Source organism: Anser anser (genome assembly GCF_964211835.1).
Source record: "Anser anser genome assembly, chromosome: 3".
NCBI lineage: Eukaryota > Metazoa > Chordata > Aves > Anseriformes > Anatidae > Anser > Anser anser.
Genome location: NC_139722.1, coordinates 93735671 through 93754764, shown reverse-complemented (window position 1 = coordinate 93754764; position 19094 = coordinate 93735671). Strand labels below are relative to the sequence as shown.

The 19094-nt window shown below is 39.3% G+C and overlaps 1 protein-coding gene and 1 long non-coding RNA gene across 5 annotated transcripts in view; one reads left to right on the top strand and one right to left on the bottom strand.

Moving 5' to 3' along the window:
- Positions 1-19094, top strand: part of PRKCE (protein kinase C epsilon) — a 292845-nt gene that overhangs the window by 49348 nt on the left and 224403 nt on the right. The gene's annotated exons all lie outside the window — the stretch shown is intronic.
- The window catches only part of LOC310897948, a 79224-nt gene that overhangs the window by 27046 nt on the left and 33084 nt on the right, over positions 1-19094 (bottom strand). The window contains exon 1 of the long non-coding RNA XR_014582815.1: positions 1-19094. This exon is cut by the window's left edge and continues 15315 nt beyond it; it is cut by the window's right edge and continues 33084 nt beyond it. This is a non-coding gene — a long non-coding RNA (uncharacterized lncRNA).

Sequence of the window (19094 nt, the reverse complement as noted above, 5' to 3'; positions counted from 1 at the left end):
TGACCTCCAACTGTTTTGTAGAAAGACATGATTCACTAAATACGATCCATAACAGTTATGCAACCATAATTTTCCGACCACTCCATATTTCTTTGTTCTTTTGTATACGTTAGTATAATCTGATCCCAGTTAATGTTGTTTTTACATATAATTTTCTTTTTTTCTAGTGTCTCATTCTTTCTTTGCTTAGACTCTACATATACTGGGACAAAGCTCAGCTTTGCATTAAGTCAACTGTTCACAAAACTCACCTTTGGGAAGATTTTGTCTGTGTGGTCATTCTGACTAAAATTTCCTGTGTGAAACAAGGAATTTGCATTTCAGTTAAAAAGAACAGAATCTGTCTTTTTCAGTGTCTGTTTTTTCCCATCACCATGGTATCGTAGTACTTGGTAATTTTGGAGGCTGAAAAAGAGCAAGCCAAGTTTGTTAAGGAAATAGAGGCAGATCAAAAATTTATGTGATAATTGAGTACAGATTAAGAATCCCCACATGCTAGACCTCTTGGTAAAATGTGTGTAAATACATTACCCCTGAGCATGGAGTTAGTATAGCTGTGAGTAAGCCAGGATTACCTATGACATTCTTCTCTGAATTATGTTTTCCTGGAAAAGATGACATACTTGCATCCTGTGTACCTGGGAAGCAGTGAGACATGAATGTAGCTTGGAGTAGTGCTGACTGGTACACTGTATCATCCTGAAAATAAGAAGGTGTATAAGACACATGCAGGTATTCCCTGCTGAAACTCCTCTCCTACATTTTTAACAAAGAGCAGTCCTGGGTTCAGCAAGAAGTAGATAGGCTATAGATGTTGACATATTAGCTGAACCACTTGCATCAGGTACTCCTGATCCTGGTACTCATCTTTCTCATCCCCTTTCTGGGAAGCAACACTGGCTGTGAAGAGCAGATATTATAAAAAGATTTCAAATCTGATTTATCAGAGTATTTTGAGAAGCAAATATGCATTCTACGTACAAAAGACAAAGAGTTGAGTTTCTAGGTTAAAAAAAAAAAAAGGCAGTTTGGAATGGACATGTGTTAAAGCCAAGCCTCTCCATAACTGTTGGTCCACTCTTTTTCTTTTGCTCTTGTCGAAATAAGTGGAATTAGTCCTTTTACTGCTCTGTCTCCATGAATCATTCATAGACTTTTGGTATTTTTAAGTGTTACTTGCGAATAAAGTGATGTAATCACCAAAATACACAAAACTTAGCATGAATTTTAATCTCTTAATTTGTCTAAGACTCATTTTCTCTTTCCATTGCTTTGTAACTGTTTTAGCTCCTACTTTGCATTGGAAAAGTTGTAGCATTATGACAAGTAGGTTAGCCAGTTGTATAATTTCACTGCAATGATTCATGGAAAAGTGAGACAGAGTAGGAATGACAAACAACAAAACAGGGATTGAAGGAGAGTCAAAAAAGATGTATTTCCTATAGCTGGCCAGATTATAAAAAGAGTCAGATAGGGAAAACAGGAACTGGTATCCTTAAAATGAGGATAAGTGTCAGCTAACTTCAAGAGTTTATGTTCTAGCAATAAAACTTTAAACATCTTGGTAATTATACAAAATAACACTTGGAAACATAAAGAAGTACAGATACATTGAATGGAAGAAACAAATTCTCATTGTAGTGTTTATTAGTGTAACGACTTCAAGGCCAGTTGGCAGAGTGCTTTCGTTAATTTATGCCTTTGTATTGCAGATCGATAAAAATCCCAGCTTCAGGACCTTCTTCAGTATTTGCAGCTGTCATCCTTTAGCAGATTCCTAAATCTTTTAAGTAACCCAGATTGTTATGTAAACAGTTACCTCTGAACAAAGTCCCTGTTAGGTCTATTTCACTGCTGATATGCTAGAACTGTGTTTTTCTATCTTGGAAAAGATGTAGTTTTGAATGTTTTAATTATGGTAGGTAAATTTAGATGATACCCTGAACAGTACAGAGGGAAAAAAAATTAAGACAAATTCTGGAAACTGGGTCTTAGTTTCCTCTAGGGACATTTTCAAATTCATGTGACATCTGTAATACTGTTTATGCAAGTTTCATCCCTAGAGCAAAGAGGATTTGTATTGTAGTTTTGACTTGTTATGAGATTTGTAATATCAACAGTCTCAGTGAAACTGGATCAGATCAGATGGCTTACAGAGGAAGTTCACTTTCTGCATGATGATTTCCTTCTGTGTTGAATCTTTGAATATTCCGAGAAAAACTGGTGTTGGTTAGTGGAAAAATGGTCTCTTTCCCCTTGATATTGTGTAGGCTTTGGCACTGCAGTAGAAAGCAAAGGAAGGGGAGAAGCTGGGAAGCTGACACTCTGTAGAGAGTGAAAATAGAGAGGTAGGTGTGATTGCATACCTTGCATGTGCGATGCGCCAAATACTCCTTTTGTGCAGGAGTCTCTGAATGAGAGAAACTCAGGCTGGGATGTGGGATGTTTGTAGCACTCTGTTACAAAATTTGATGTGAAAATGAGAACTTTATGAGGTGAGGTGGAACCTTCAAGTTGATGTACTATGTGAGGTTGTATGACACTAAGCAAGTCTGCACAGGGAATGCTGTAATGCAGACAGTAAAATAATAAACATAGCTGAGGAAAATAGCTCGTAGACATAAGCAGAACATGGCTTTAACTCAGTGGCTTTTCTCACCAACTCAGGCATGGGTTAGCTACACCACAGGAAGCTGCACTATTTATGTTTTTGATTTAATACTATGTTCAGGTACCGTGATAATGAACACACATAAATGCGTATATAGATTAACGAGGGGCATTAACCTTTGTGACAGGGAAACAGAAGAGGCTTGTCCACGCATTGAGCATTCCTGTAAAAATATACAAGCTTTGCTCTGCATGACCTTTACTATTGCTAGTCTCAAGTAAAAGAATGAGGCTTATACTTTATCCTTTGGGTTGATGGAACTAAAGTGCAGATTGCCAAAAAATATTCTATTATACCATCAAAGGAACTTGGGCCTTGACTAAAAGATAAGGCCTTTCATGTAAGCCTTATCTGTAGGTTTCTGTATCTTCTTCATCAGTTGCAATTGCTTCTGAATAAAATGAATGGCAAACATTGTTACTGACACTAGGGAAGTAATGCATCTCTTGACTCTTAAAGAAGTGGCAATATACTGGTTAAATGTGAATGATGAAAGATGTTTTATCAAGTGTGTTCACCGTCTGCAACCCTATCTCTGTTGCCAAGGAGAAAGATTCAAACAAAAAAATTAGGACTGCAGGAAGAGGTATGTTCAGCAAAGTTCTGTAATCCTGAGTATTATTTTCTTCCAGTTACAGTTCCCAAAAACAGTTTGGTCCTTTGTGAACAGCACTGACAATAAGAGGACCAGCTTCAGTGATAGAGGTGGGGATGCGGGTATTCCCTGGTCTTGTTATGCTGCTGTTGAAAGAAGGCAGCAGTAATTACTGGGATAAAGAATCTTCTTCCTTATTAATGGCTGCTCTCAGCTTCTCATTGTCTTTATGGTGGCTAAGGACAAGAAGGGAAAGAGTACGAGAAGGAGCAGTCCCTGCACTCCTATAATGCTAGATGGCAGAGTGGGCTGGGAACTGGTGGCAGATGGAGGTGTTCCAGGTCTCAGAAAAATCATTGTAGTGAACATGTTCATTGATGAAAGTCAGTTCATAATTAGGCATTTAAGGATTCTTACCATAGGCTTTTAACGAAGAAGTTAGCCAAATGGGATTGTTAGCAAAGAGATGTTACTGCCATTAGCAGTGTTTACAGCAGTAGCAGGAGCATGTCTACAGCAATTTTGCTTGTTGCAGAACTGACTTCAGTAGGGGTTTAGGGCACTCAGCATATTGTTGGGTGGGCTGTCAAAGTGAGGAGAGATGAACTGATGCGCACAGTATTGTTAATTTGGATAAGAATGTTGAAATGACTAGAGTGGATCTTCCTAAAACTTTAGAGGCTTGTGTTTGTGCTATGTGTACCTTGATAATCAATTACAGGGAGTAAAATAAGTGCAATAACTGAATCAAACAGGAATGCCAGACAAAGCAAAAGTCAGTCAGGAAAGGGTATTCATACTTTATTGTGTAGCTGAGTTTAGGAGCTAAACTAGGAAAATATGTTTCTTATGGAGGTAGTCAGTTAAAAGGTACTTTTGCAGAAGAAATCAAACTAGAAGTCTGCATTTCTCAACCAGTTTCACAAGAAAACTAGGTTTATAGCATAGACACCCAAATTTAGATGCCTAAAGAAGACTGTGTGAATACTATCCTACAGCATATGTTGCCATAGTCACAAGGAAGACAATCTGTATCCCTTGAGGTGTTTCTGTCTCATAATGATTTTGATAACTGTTGTAATGTTGGATGTTCTGTAGAAACAAAATAATCAGTCCAATAGGGGTATTTTTTTTATATCCAAGTATATGATTAGATTTTTCTGTAAAAGAGCCAATGAACCAGTACATGTATAAAGCCTCTTTATGCTTCAAATGAACCCCCTTTTAATTTCACCCACATTGATACTCAGAACTGTGATTCAAAGAGTACTCAAGAAGACCATTCAGACTTTTAATGTGCCTTTTCCATTAAACATCTCTTACACCCTCTGTATTATCCTTTGTTTTTACCACGGTCATGTTGCATTTCTTTTCCTGCACTGTGCCAGATGTGTGATATTCAACCTCTCTCTGCATATTTTTTATTTAGTAGGAAAGGAAAAACTCCCCCCACCCCATTCCTCTGCATGGAACAAACATGAAGTAGGAATGCTAACTGATATAAATCCATTGCAAAGAGCCTAGTGTTAAGAGGAAATTAACTTTCTTCCACTAAGGTTAAGTTGAGATTGTTCATAAAAAGATGTCTTACTTCGTTAAAAATCCAGTTGTTACTAGCAACAGATTGGATATGTTATGAAATACACTACTGGTCTGCTTAATGCATGATGCTAAGTAACTGTTATGTAAATTTTGCTGCCACATCTCTTGTATTACCTGGAAGCAGTTGCTTTATAGGAAATTTTAGGGCCTGCTCTTTATCAGTAGAACTACATTGACTTGGCTGGAGTTAACTTGGGTGCTCTGCTTACACAGAAATAGGCCAACATAACTCTAAAGCTGCCATCCAGTTGGGTGGGAATTCACCTCTTATTCAGAGCTCCACGTTGGTGGAGCCTTCAGTCTTTACCGACTGCAGAGCAGCCTTTCTAATGACTTTTTCAAGGCTGTAAATCTTTCCATGTCAAATTATTGCGGGTGGTGTTTGCAGAATTAAATCAACATCAAATTTGTCCGTTGCTTAGCTAGGTCACTGACCAACCAGCTTTGCAGGCTGTGATCATGTTGTGTGTTCTGAAGGCTTATTAAAAGATTTGATGTGTATTTCATCTTCATTAAATGAGTTTGAATCTCAGAATTAAAATCTTCAAGCCAAGCTGAGAGGTCTCATTGTGCTCTATATACTGCCTAACCCTGGAGAGTGCAGGCTCCAGCGTTTATGCAGAGAGCCTTGGAAACAGGACATAAAAATCCATGACTGACAGCTGTTTTACAGCAAGAACTCAGATTTTTATTTTTTTTTAGCAGATTTGACTAAATTCCTTATCAGCAGATTTCTTAGTTTCCAGTTAAGTCAATTGCCAGTAAGCTGGTTCAGAAAAAGATTATACCAAAGTGTTTTTGAATATACGGAGTTGTTCCCTTTGTGAATTTCAGCCTTCTGGCTGTCCTGAAACACTCAACACACATGACACAGAAGACAGCTTTTACCCTTCAGAAAGGATGCATACCTCACCTTTCAGAGTGTAAAATACTGAGCAGAAGAAGAGGGGAAAGAGAGGCAGGTAACTAAGAAAGTGGGTAAAAACTACTAATCAGTCTGACTTTTCTGAATTAGGTATTATTAAATTATTTCGCTGGTGCTGCTCCATATTGCTGTGTGGACAAAAACTTAATCAGAATTTTTTTTCCCCATATCAAATAAGACCTAGGATAATGTAAATATTACACAATATGCTGGGTTTGCTGGAGTCTGAAGGCACCACACTTTAATTTTATAATTTAATTCTGTATGAACCTTACAGTATCAGCATTGAGAATACTGCAACTGGGTATGCAAGATAAACAAAGTAATGTTGTATTTCTGAAGCTTCACAAGCTTTATAATAAAATATTTTTAAAATATAATAAATGAGATATGAGTCATACGGCTTGACTGAATGCTATTTCAGTTTAATGGCAGACTTTTTTTTAAAGAACCTGAACTTTCTTTCACGGGGCTGCTACCGAGCACCGGTAATTTTATGTGCAGCCCCCATGTGAAAACTCTTGTAGTTGGTTGTATTTTCACAGATTCACAGATTCACAGATTCACAGATTTCTCTAGGTTGGAAGAGACCTCAAGATCATCGAGTCCAACCTCCGACCTAACACTAAGTACTCCACTAAACCATATCCCTAAGCTCTACATCTAAACGTCTTTTAAAGACCTCCAGGGATGGTGACTCCACCACCTCCCTGGGCAGCCCGTTCCAATGCTTAATAACCCTTTCGGTAAAGAAGTACTTCCTAACATCCAACCTAAAACTCCCCTGTCGCAACTTTAGCCCATTCCCCCTCGTCCTGTCACCAGGCACATGGGAGAATAGACCAACCCCCACCTCTCTACAGCCTCCTTTCAGGTAACTGGTAATTTTCAGGTTAAAAATTCAGGTAATTTTGCCTTTGACTTCTAGAAACCTCAGCCAGTGTTAGGTCTGCTGTGGCTACACATGCAATAACCACAGAAAGCTGTTTCAAACCACTGATCAAAGTTCCATCTCTACTGGTCATAGTTTTAACGTTGCCTTTTTTTTCTTTTTTTATCTCTCACTTTCTTTTTGGCTTTCAAAATACAATAGAATAGAAGTTATGTTTTTAAGAAAATATTTTTTTCAGTTTCAAGTGGTACTGGGAGTGACTGACAGACTGCCTCTTTAGCTCTGAGTTTGGACACTGGTCCAGGCCACATGGGGCTAGAGCAACAGGTATCATGAATAATTGCATGGTTTGATAGCCGGTAGGATTCCAGTTACTGCAGTAGCCTGAAAATGTGAATAATTTGGCTCATCGTTCACAGAGAGAGAGCTGGGAAAGTCTCCAAACTGAAATTTGCATTGGAAGATATTAACACTGTAAGAGTGACTAAAGAAAATTTCGTTTGAAGTCCAGGGATTGCCCTCTGTTAAGCCAGATACTTCTCATCCTGTCCGTACGTCCCTTCAAATCTTGCTTTACTTCAACAGGAGGATTTTCTGTTCTACGAACATTGGGAAGTATTAGGAGATTGCCTAATCTGTACCTGCTCTGTGACCATCTTCAGTCTCTCCTCTTCCCCTCTGAAATTTTTAAACAACCATTCAGAGAACGGATTCTCTTGATAATCTGCTTTTGCCAAATAACAGATAATGCTGCAAGGTGGGGCTGAGCAATAAACATGAAGACACTTCATAATACTCTGCCTGGTTATGCTGTGCAGCTGGGACTCGAGCCTCTTTCAACACAACGAAGCAGCACCTTTGCAGCCTGAGTCATGACTGCAGCATTCCCTGCCTGTTCCTGCCAGGATCATGATGGCTCCGAGAGGCTGCTCTCATAAATCTTCCCTCTCTGAAGGCTGCCTCCTTGTGTGTGGGTCCTCTTTGTGGAGGATCTGAATCAGCGCTGGAAAAGGCAGCATCCACTGCTGAGAGATAATGGTGAATTGGACTTCAGCAATTTTTTCGGCCACTCTCCCACCTTTTGAGGTCTAAGGGAAATCTTTCTTAAATTGCTGCAGTCTTTGCTTCACTGTACCTTTGTTTTTTTAACCTTGAACAGTATTTTGTAGTGTCTCTGATGAGACACATGCAGGGTTTCTTTGTCGTAGCAGGAATTCCAGGCAAGAGACTTCATGTGTAATCTCACTGGTTTTAACAGAGTTATTTGTTCACTGTTAGAGCAAGATAATGATAAAAAATCATTGCTGCTGTTTAATACCCATGAGCTCAGGTTGTCTGGATCCTGAATATAGGACTACCTGTCTTCAGTGTCTAGATACTTGGTAGTTGTTAACACCTGCCATCTAATGGGGTGGTTAGTGTAGGGTGGCTCTCTGGTGTCAGGCCGTCATGACACCACTGTGACTCCGTATGATGGGAAGTTTGTGCCTCATCCAGCCCAGAGACATCAAGGCACAGTTAAGATTTGTGTCATTGTGATCTCTGCTGAATAGCACCCATCACCATCAGATGACGTGAATCTGGACAGCTGTCAGGAATGCCTGGTGTGTAATGTCCAGGGGCACAGGCAGCTCACCCAAAGGGCCCACGCAGCCTGGGGCCATCTGACATGGGCATTTCATGTGAGGTGGCCGGGCAGGGGTGCATCACCTTCCTCTGGGACCTCTCAGCTGTGATCGCCATCCTTCACACAGAGCCAGCTCACCGTGTCGGTGTGAAGCTGGTGTCTGTGGGTGCAGAGCAGGCCTGGAGCACCAAGGTGGTGGTGGCATGGCTGCCCCCAGCCCCACTCTCCAGCCAGAGTGGGTCGAGCAGCCTGTGTGGCCAAGATAGCTGAGCCACACAAGTGCACTTTAACCAAGGACAGAACGTTAAGAACTCAGGCACACATAAACTTCACAAAGATTGTAGGATTTTGTCAAAACAGAGGGCCTCCAGTTCAGAAGAAGGCTGGTGAACTGGCAGATTTCTTTTTTCTATGGGTGTGCATGTGGTTTGGAAAAGAAATTGCTTAACTGTAGAGTTGTTTGCGGGGGGAATAGAGAGAAGCGAGGGCTCATTTTTGCTTTAAGAAAAGACACGTAAGGTGGAGGTGTTGACAGAGACACACACTCTGAATTTATAATCAATTTGACACCATCATTCTCCTTTCCTCATTTGTTTTTAGGAGTAGAGAGAGAGGACCTAACAGGGACTGTTTAACACAGATGCAAAGTGAGGCAAGGTAAGCCCAAAAGCTGGGCCACAAACCGAGGGCAGCTGATGGGCACAACCCCATTCTGCTGTGCAGCTCAGCAGCAAACGGCTTGGCCCCTTTTCTCCTGAAGGTGCTTTCTGATTCTTTTCTGTTTCTTTCTCACTTCTGTGTACTTTTCTTCCTAACTCCTTCTTCAGGTTAAAGAAAAATAACATCCATTTATTTTAATGGCCCATATTTCTGTCTGTTGCACATTACATCTGTTTCTGTACAAACTGTTCCAGTTCAAAGGGGAACGGTTCTGAAAGTGGTTGGTCTCCACTTGTGGATGCTGATGTTTTGTCTGCTGAAAAATTGACTTTTCTGGTCACTGGTAAAATGCATTTGGATGGATATGGAGCATCTGTTCATAACTTGTCAAACAGATGGAGCCAACTAAGTGAAAAAGCATTTTGTGCCCATAGCCCCTTTAAAGCATCGCCTTCCAGCTGCTTCTTTCTTTAGAAAGGCTATCTTGCAGAAAACCTACTGAGTATCTGGAATTCTTAATAATAAATCCAAATGCCCATACCGAGATGCTGAATTAATTACAATACTAAGTTAGTCTGGTTGGAGTCATCTGACTGATTTTCTGTACTGCCTAAGCAGACGCAACTGTAAGTCAAGATTCATTTGAACTATTTGCCTACTTTGCTGAAAAGAAGGTTAGCTCTAACAGTAATGGTAAAAGCCATGGACCTTGTTGTGAATGAGTATGATAGTTTACATACAGGAGTAGTAAATTAGAATACGGAAATATTTCTTCTCCCAAAGTACCAAAAACAGAGATATCCAAGTAGGCTGAAAGGCAAAGTATCTTGAAAAATAAGCAACAAATTCCCTGTACATAAAATATAATTACATGTGATTAGAATTGCTCACAAAAGATGAAGTTTCAGTGTAAAGGCATTCTCACCTTCACTTACCTGGGTAAAGGGGCTTGCTTACCTGCAGAACTGTTGCCAGCTATGGTCCTACAGATTTCAGCACAGACCTGTGTGCTGGCTCTGCGAGAGCGCTGCACGGGGTGGGCTGGAGGTGATGTGGTCTGACAGCTACTCTGCCTTCAGTGACACATTATCCATTCTGCAGGTATTTTTCCAGGTGTTCCTCTTCTGCAGCTGTCTCACAGCACTGCTAGCCTGGAGGAGGATCAAAGATACAGTTTTAAATAGAAGATTTGCACTGTTTGAGCATGTCTTTGAAGGAGGGGAGGGTCTTCATATAGTCTTTGAGATTGAATTGATTTTATGCTTAATGATCACTTGCCTGTTTTTAGGAGAGAACACACCCAACAGAAGTCTGTTTAAAAAGAGAGGTGCTGCTCAAGCTAAGCTGGGAGAAACTGTTTTGTGATTTCATATTCTTTTAACGAACTGAACCTGCCTACTGACAAAAGCAGAAATCTCCTTTCTTATTTTTTCTACTACTGCTACACACAGCGAACACTCAGCCTTGCTAAGTTTGTGGTTGCAGACTTCCTCACTCTGCCCCCCACCCTGTTGTCAACCTCGCACTTACACCCAATTTGCAGAGTCTGCATAATATATGGAGAAGAATTTAGTTTTTCATTTTTTAACAGTCCTACTCATTTCACTGTTTACTTGTCATGTAAACGTGTAAAGTAATGTGTATAAAATCATTGCAGAAGGGCAAACAGCTATTCTTCAGAAAGGGAATTAAGAACCACCGATGTAAAATTTGGGCTATGTCTCAGCAATTTCTTTCTTTGCGTTTCTTCTTTTCCTTCCTCAGGCTTGCCATCTGCACTCTCACTGGGGGCCAAGATTTGGTAATGTGTGAAGTAGGGTAAGACAGCTGAAAAATTGTTCTAGGAAAAATTGCTGCTAAAAGTGCTCTGCATTTGAATGGTAACTGCTGAAAAGGAAGCGTTTATGACTTTAGTGACTTTATCGTGATTTCTGCTGGTATTTTCATGTGCTTTAAGTTTACTTCCAGGTAGATTCTGTTACTATTAGAGAAATATTTCCACTTCTAAGATTTACAATTATAAATCAAATATATTTCCTTTTTGCAGTTTCAGAAACTCCTTAATAGACATGGCTGAATAAACTGGACTCAGCCTTTTAAACATTCTTCATACTGCCTTTTTAGCCTGGTTTTGAAGAAGAGCATAGATGGACTTTTTCTTCCCCATGAGGACAGCATGAGCCAAACCTTGCTGTAGAGCAATTCCTCTCTCTCCTTTTTGGCAACTACATAGAATGGCTTACGGTATGTGGAGTCTGGTGCAATTCCATTGGAATTCACTAGAGTTGCACTGATTTATACCTGGTGTGAATCTTGTCTTTCCAAAATATTACTGATGCAACAAAAATGCAGAGTTGAAAAGTCATTAACTAAGAAGCAACAATGGTCTTTCTTTTGATTTCCAGCATGTTACTGGGTCATTGTTGTCACTAACTTCAGTTTTTATTATCACCTGGACAAAAAAAGAATACTTTCAAGAGTATCAAAACAAAAACACTGATTAAAATACTTTATTCAGCAGTTTCTCATGTGATATCCCTGAAACTGCTGTGACTACTATAGAAGCAGCCAGTGCATCTATCTCAAATTGATAGGCTGCAAACGTAAAGTATCCGGTTCCTGGAAGAGACGTTGTTAGTATTCCTGCGGGCAGCACTTCCCTGTGTTATTTCAAGAACCAGTTTTTCAGCAGTGGCTTAAGAGGGATGGTAGCTTGAAATTCTCTTTTGTGATCGGAACATAGATGGGATTCAGTTATAGTAGTGATACCTGTGCCATCTTTTGTAGGAAAAAAATCTTACTCATGGCATCCAGGCCTTATTTTATGTGATAGAGATATAAAATTTGTGTTGTTTTTAGAGCATGAATCTCCTCGTTGAGATGGTGCATCTCTTTTTCCTGCAAACATCCAGGCAGTCCATACTCTTGTAGATTAGAAAGATTGCCATGCCTAAGAAGGAAGTCACCGAGTAACAAATTTTTCATTTCGGTTGTACGTGATGTGATTCACTTCCTGCTTTAGACCTTAGTTCTGTGTTCTTAGGCAGCTAAAGCTTTACACATGAGGTCTGTTTCTGTACAGCATTCAAACTGATTCCTGTACATACAGTCGGAGGACTGTAAAAGAAATTGTACCATGTCTGGTTGTAGTTGCCTACAGAATGAATGTCACTACATCAGTACAGGGCTGCTCTTTACCTTTATTTGACACCCTGCTTCATACACAGTCTGTATTTTTGCGTTTACTATGGGGAGAGAATGGGAAGTGAGGGACAAGTGAGAATGGGTAGTGGGGGAATCTGTTGGAGAGAAATGCATTTGTAAAAGAGCAAATACTGTTTATGGTAACAGCTTTAGGTCCTGAAGGTTAATGGACTGCCTTCCTCGGAGTTGTGCAATCACTCTGTGGTATGAATACATGCTATGTAGTGCTAAAAGCAAGGATCTGCTTTATTATCGTGCGACACTTCTATTATCAGCAGCTAGATAAATTAGATCTAATTGTGTGACTTCTAGGATTCTGTGTGTTGTGAGTTAAATTTGCTGCAACAGCCAGTGTAGTTCATTGTAAGTTCACTATGTTACTGAATATTTATGAATGAATATTTTTGCGTTTTACAACGACATTTAGCAATACGTTACAGTTAGAGCCAAATAAAATAAAACCTTCTTACAGAAAGAGCAGACTTGGGGGAAGATATCTCATCAGTTTTTTGCTTATCCTTGACAGATTGTTTGGGGACCTGATCAGGAATTTTATAGATGACTTTTTTGTGAATCTGGCATAAAATCCTAGCCTTGCTGAAGTTAGTGAGTGCTTTACTGCTGAGTCCAGCAGTGGTAAGACTTGAGTACTTGCTTCTACTGTTCTGTCCACTCCTCCATGCCTGAAGCGTGGTGAGGTGCAGGGATGCAGACAGGGAGTGGATGTCTTCTCCTCTCAGCTCAAGGAGTGACTGCAGGAAGGGATTTAAAGAGCTGGGCCATCTGTAGAGAATAACTTATTTCCTTACCCTCCTCTCTCCCCTCAGCTTCCTTAACTCTCCCTCCCACCTCCCACGCACGCTGTCTCTCACTCTCTATCTCTGGGATTTTCTGTAGACAGCAGGGAAGGAAAACCTGGGAGGGAAGGTTGCTGGTTATTAGGTCAGGCAAATTCTGCCTTAAATGTTTACTTTTGCTGAAGGAAGGAAGGAAGACTGTTTGGATTTGCTTGATCTTTTAAGGGTCTGGACAATATTTGCATTTTCTTCTCCATATCAATACAATAAAGCCCAGCACAGAGGTGTTTTAAACTTGACCCTTAAGTGCAGTGGTTCCATCCCTGCTCTGATCAGTCTGTCTTAGCTCTGTACGATAACATTGTTTTCTTTGCGACCAAGTTGATCCAACTGACTTACTCGCCTATAATCCCTTCTGATGTGCTTGGAAACTCTTCTCTTGTTTTGGGCTTGAAGTACTTCTGATAATTCTTTTCTGATGAATTCTCTGAAGTCAAGCTTACTGACACTCTGACCTCACAGGTTCTGTCTGCCCCTTTGTGTTGGTGCAATAAATTGTTTTAATTTGCTGCAAAATGTTTTTGCTGAGATTTTGATATTTATAATGGCTGTTTTCAGGCTAAGGTACAAATGAATAGCATATGGCTATTGTGAGAATAAAATATTAATTTTGGCAAATTCAGTCAATTCACAGTGGGTGTTCTTAGCCTTTAAAACAAAATTATCACATATTTGGCACAACTATCAAGTGCCTGGGTTTTGACTCTAAGCCTTAATCACCAAACGAAGAGAGCAATGTATTATTAACGTATTATGAAGACACAGTAGCTATGACTGTGTGAGCTGACGGTGGGTGTTCTACATGGTTGCCACATGTTGGAAAAGAGGAGAGGTTGCAAAGTTAGGGCAGTGTGTAACAACTAATATACCAAATTGGAGTGGTCTGAGTGATGTGTTTGGATCAAGCATGCCACAACAATTAATTTGGATGCAAAACCTAAATATTCTGCAAGTATCTGGCTGTGTCTAGTGTTTGATATCATCCAGAATATTCAAAAGTCTTTTGGTCTGTTGTTATTGTTGCATCTTAGGGAAGAAGAAAATAGATTTATCCATTGAAAAACAGCAGAAGAGTATTGATTTCTTAATTGGAGACCCACTGATTATAAATGCCTGCATGGCACAGCATCTCATGGGCAGTGCTGTATGACAGCAGCATAGGCAGTGTCACTTACGGCTTCATTGTGCTAAGTGCTGACAGCTCCTGCAGAATCCTCTCCTTGGGAAATGAGGAGAGTCAGTATTACATGGGAGTGTGTTTGAGCTTTTTTTATCTGCATGGATACATCCAAGTCACCTTCATTAATTTCTGAATACCTCGCCCCTCGTTTGACTGCAGTCTGGAATGACATTCACGTTTCAGGTTACATATTGTGGCCCAGTGGTGTTATCGATGATGATTCTCAACTTCAAGAGCATTAACAAAGCATGTTCTCATAAAGCATGTCATTGCTTCTGCGCTTCACTGGAGGATGATCTCGTGTAGCACCACCAGCTGATGGAAAACACAGGGCTGGACACAAGGCCATTTTCCTTTCGGTTGTGGCATATTAGTATGGTCTTTAAATCACATCTGTTTTAAGATATTACATGTCCAATGAAAGGATTGATTTTATTTCTGTTGAAAGAGGTATCAAAATGGGGACTGATACAGATGGCACCATCGCTGTTGTTAGGGAGCTGCTTAGTGCTGTCAGCTATGGATTCAAGAGCTGTCTTTGCCATTAGTATTTAAAAACTCTGGAGCCATTCTTGTAGGATTTGGGGATCTTTTGAGGGTGCCAGGGAGTTTGGGATGGAGCAGTAAATGCTCCATCCAAGTAAATCTTCATAAGATATGAACATTTTTCAGTCACCTAAAACCCAGTTTCAGGAAAAGTTTAATATTTTCTAATAATACTTGGGAATATGCTGATATATGTACAGTATTTTTAAATTCAAATTTTAAGACAGTAAAATACTTGTGTGTGTGCATTTGAGTTTGTGTGGACAGACATTGGGTTGGAGGCAGAATGCCCAAAGAGAGGACAAATTTCAGTTACCCTGCAAGTAATTTCTGCTCCCTGTCTCTATGGCTGTGTGGAAGCAGTAGAACAGTATTACTGGCTCCACGAGGAGAGTATTTCTTGTGTGTGCGTATCTCATATGCCAAGCAAGGGGAAACCAGAGAAGGGGAAAGGGAAAAGCTCATTATGAAACAAGATTTTGATTATAGCTTAGTTTTTTCTAGAAGCCAGCATACCACTACTAGCACATATGTTAAGCTGTAACTCTAAGGTATTTTGATAATATTCAAAATGCCTTCCAAAACCTTTAAGTAAGCACTTACGAGATTGAACCAGATAACTGTTACTAAACAGCATTTTTCATTTTTCTCCAGCACTGTTTAAAAGATTTGTTAGGTTTTCACTTATTTCAAGGCCTTGTTCAAGAATGGAAATATAGTACCTAGGAACTGTACATTTAATACTAGGTATTGGAGGAATAGTTTTGTATTATGCTTCATACAAATGAGTCAAAATGGTTTAATGAGATTACCTGCAAAGCGGAATAATAAACTATGAACAGAACTGAAATGAGTATCTGCTTCTTGTTCTAAAATAGCTTGATTTCAGGAGTCAGGGTTGATCTGTTATTGCAAGCTAGTGTTTATATTTGAAACGAGAGTGTAAGCCTTCTGCAGGTGATTAAACTGTAGGACATGTCAGCATCACAGCATAGCAGAAGTAGATCTCTTGAGGAAGATGCTGTAGAACTGGGATTAGTATTGTCATACGTCCCCTTGCAGGGAATTGATCTTCCAGATGTAGTGCCCATTGTTCCTTGGCTTCCAGATTGTAAGTAATGGTCATTGATGAGCACAGGTTCCCACAGGAATTCAAGTCAATGTAACCTTGAACTTGATTCTGCCAAGTCCTGGGTCAGCAATCCCAGCACCCTCCGTCCGGTGGCTCAGTCTGTTTGGAGCGCTGAGCATTTCCGTCATTCTTTGCACGTTTCTATCTGCCTTCGGTATGTGGCTGTACCCTACTCCTTCTGAAAATTTTAGAGGGCAAGGTTAAGCATATGCATTAACAGGCTGACTGGCATCTGGCTATTTCTTTTTAACTGTTCACAATGGAAAATTCATTTTCGTTTTTAAGCTGTAGATTTTTTTTAAAGAGACTGTTGTTTGTTTTTTTTTTGGTTTCTTTGAGTGATGATTTCAAAGGGTTTCTATGCTAGCTCTTTTCTTATTTGAATATTTTTGTTAAGGCTTCTATACAAATTTCCTAAAATGTTGCTTGGGGAATGAGTTGAAGAATTTAGAAACATGTCTTCATGAGTTTTGGTTCACATGCATATAGACATTTGATCTTTTTGAAAAACTGAAAGTTTTTAGCTTTTATAATTTTTTTTAATTATTATTTTTTTAATAATCAGGATGCTCTTTCCAGGCCTATTGTCATAGTGACCCATCCCCTGACCGTGAGAGCTGGAACTGGAGCCCTCTTTAATTCAGAGCTTCTTGAATACTGCTCTAAGCTTCTGCTTAATGTCACAGGAGGTTGTTTGAGTAAATTGAGATGTTCTCTCCCACAGGATTTAAATGTGCTGTTTCCATTGCCACATCCTGCTGATACAGTGGTAAAGAATTAAATTGAAGATCTAATTTGAGATGGGCCTAATTATAAGCCTAGCAGCCTTAAAAGCATATATTGCATTTATTATTCATTTAGTGTATTTTTTAGGTTCTGTAGTCTCTATTTCTGGCTTAATGCATAAGTTGGCTAAGTTATATGTATTATCAACTCTTTTGTTGTTTTTTTGGTTTTTTTTTTTTGTTCGTTTTTTTTTTTCCACTCCTGTGAACAATAAAACCTGGGTTAGATTTTTTTTTTTAATTTATTTTTACAGAAAATGCAACTTTCAGCAAACATGAAAAATACTGCAGTTTCCATTCGATGTGTTTTCTACACTTGGAAAAAACACAATATTGCCATCTAGTGGGAGTGAAGATTTTGACCTGTCATGCTCCTCCCTCTATATTACTGTTATCTAGCTGTTCTCTTGGAGTCATGACACGTTTCCATTTAATTTACAGTGGTTCTTCTCTTTCCCCAAACTTTGGGGACAATCTCAACGTTTTGTTGCTGAGGTTACTCTTCCATATGTTACTGAATAATCACAAATGTTTTGCAGGTACAAAGAGGCAAATGTGGCTCTTCATATTTTCTAAAGTAAACCATCGAAGGACAAGGTAGTGATTCTGTGCTACAGTTTGTTTAGGTCATGTTACTGCCAGTGTCTCTGCAACATATAGATGAACTAAAGCATTTGAACTTGCTGATTTTCTGATACCTATAAGTTTTGTTAGGAAAATATCTTTTTCTGTGTCAAGCCTTTGTGCAAGAATATTTTGGAAGTGGATTGCTATGGAAAAGAGCAGGAGGCAGGATTTGGCTGAAGCTTAGTGATAAAGTGATTTCCAGACCATTTTTTCTCTCTTTTCTTCCTTTATATGAGATCAGGGTCCACTGGGGATTCACAGAGATGGAGATAGTTTTTTTTTTTCACCTAATTATGCTTTTTTTTTTTTTTGTTACCCTGTAACACTTTAACGCTTTATTTATTTATTTATTTATTTATTGCCTTGTTACACTTTTTCTTCTAAAACTGCAGCTGGCTAGAATCAGTTCAGTAGCATATTTTTTTTCTTGGATTTAATCATAGCATTTAATTAATCTCCCCTCTTCAGTCATCAGTCTACAGCTTAGCAATGCAAGGTCCTAAGAGCCTAAGCATTACTTCTAAATACATTAGTAATTAATGTTAGTTAATTCTTATTGCATTTTTGAATCAAAGTGTTAAAAGATAAATCACTAATGCATATTTCTTGACTAATCTCTACCTCACTCTCCATTTAAAGCACAGAACAACATCAAAGTGATAGTTATGACAGTGTTACTGCTCTTTCTTTTCTTTTTCTTTTTCAATTCACCAGCAATGAACTGAATTAGATGTAGAGTGCTTTACATATCTCTTGGCAAGCAAATTGCTACCTGTCTTTCTGAATACCTATATGATCCATAAAAGAGACAAATTTATGTGCTCTCCACTTGTTCCAGACTCCATTGATTCTTACTCATCCTTCTGTGCTTGAGGATGTTTATCTGTTTTTCATCAATTGCAAGTGGTACTGCTAAGCTTTTTTTTTTTTTTTTTGTGCTCTGTGCTGCATCACCCCTGATGCTGTGTCTCATAGATCTGTGATGTATGTATGGCATACTTTGGGAGGGTCAGAGTTGTGACTGGAGAAAGTTTTTAAGTTCAAAGTGTTCATTTGGCTTCAGATGGCTATCTGGGATCGGACTTCCTCACAAGAAGCCCAGTGTGGTGTTTTCTTCCTTTATTTAGAACATGACTTCAGAACAGTCAGAAGACATTTATTACAGATCTTTATTTATTATAATGTTGGCCCTTCTCACAGTTTAGTTACAGCAAACAAAAGATAAAGGCAAGAGAAAAGGACCTAGTACCCATCATAGATACAAGAGAGGAGGAGCAAAGGAAAGGCTGGTATGCAAGTAGGGAAGCATACAGAGGGTGTCAATGACTGCATCGGAATTGGATACTGACAGAGACTGTGTACTTACTATCTTTCAGTTTAATCTGTTTAGGTGGTGTTCAGGTGCCTGCCATTCAGGGTTCAGATTTCTGCCATTTTCCATTCATTGCTCTAGCCCCACAGAATCAAAATTCAAAATTGCTGCCTTGTAGTTGAGAACAAAACTTCTGATTTATCCAAGCTCTCCCTTACTCCACATAAAGTCCGACCTGCACCTTCACAACCACTGGTAAATCTCTGCAGTTTCAAGTCTTCACACAGTTTGTGTCTCTTTTGATAATAATTCTACAACCTACATAATATTTCTTTGTCTATCTTTTCTGGCGTTTCCTATCATTTTATTTATTGCAGACTGTAAATTCTGCAGGACAAAAACCTGAGAAGAGAACTTGTTTAGTGCCTCTCATTGTCCAGGCATGACTGATATGCTCTGGTTTGGGTGATCATAGGGTT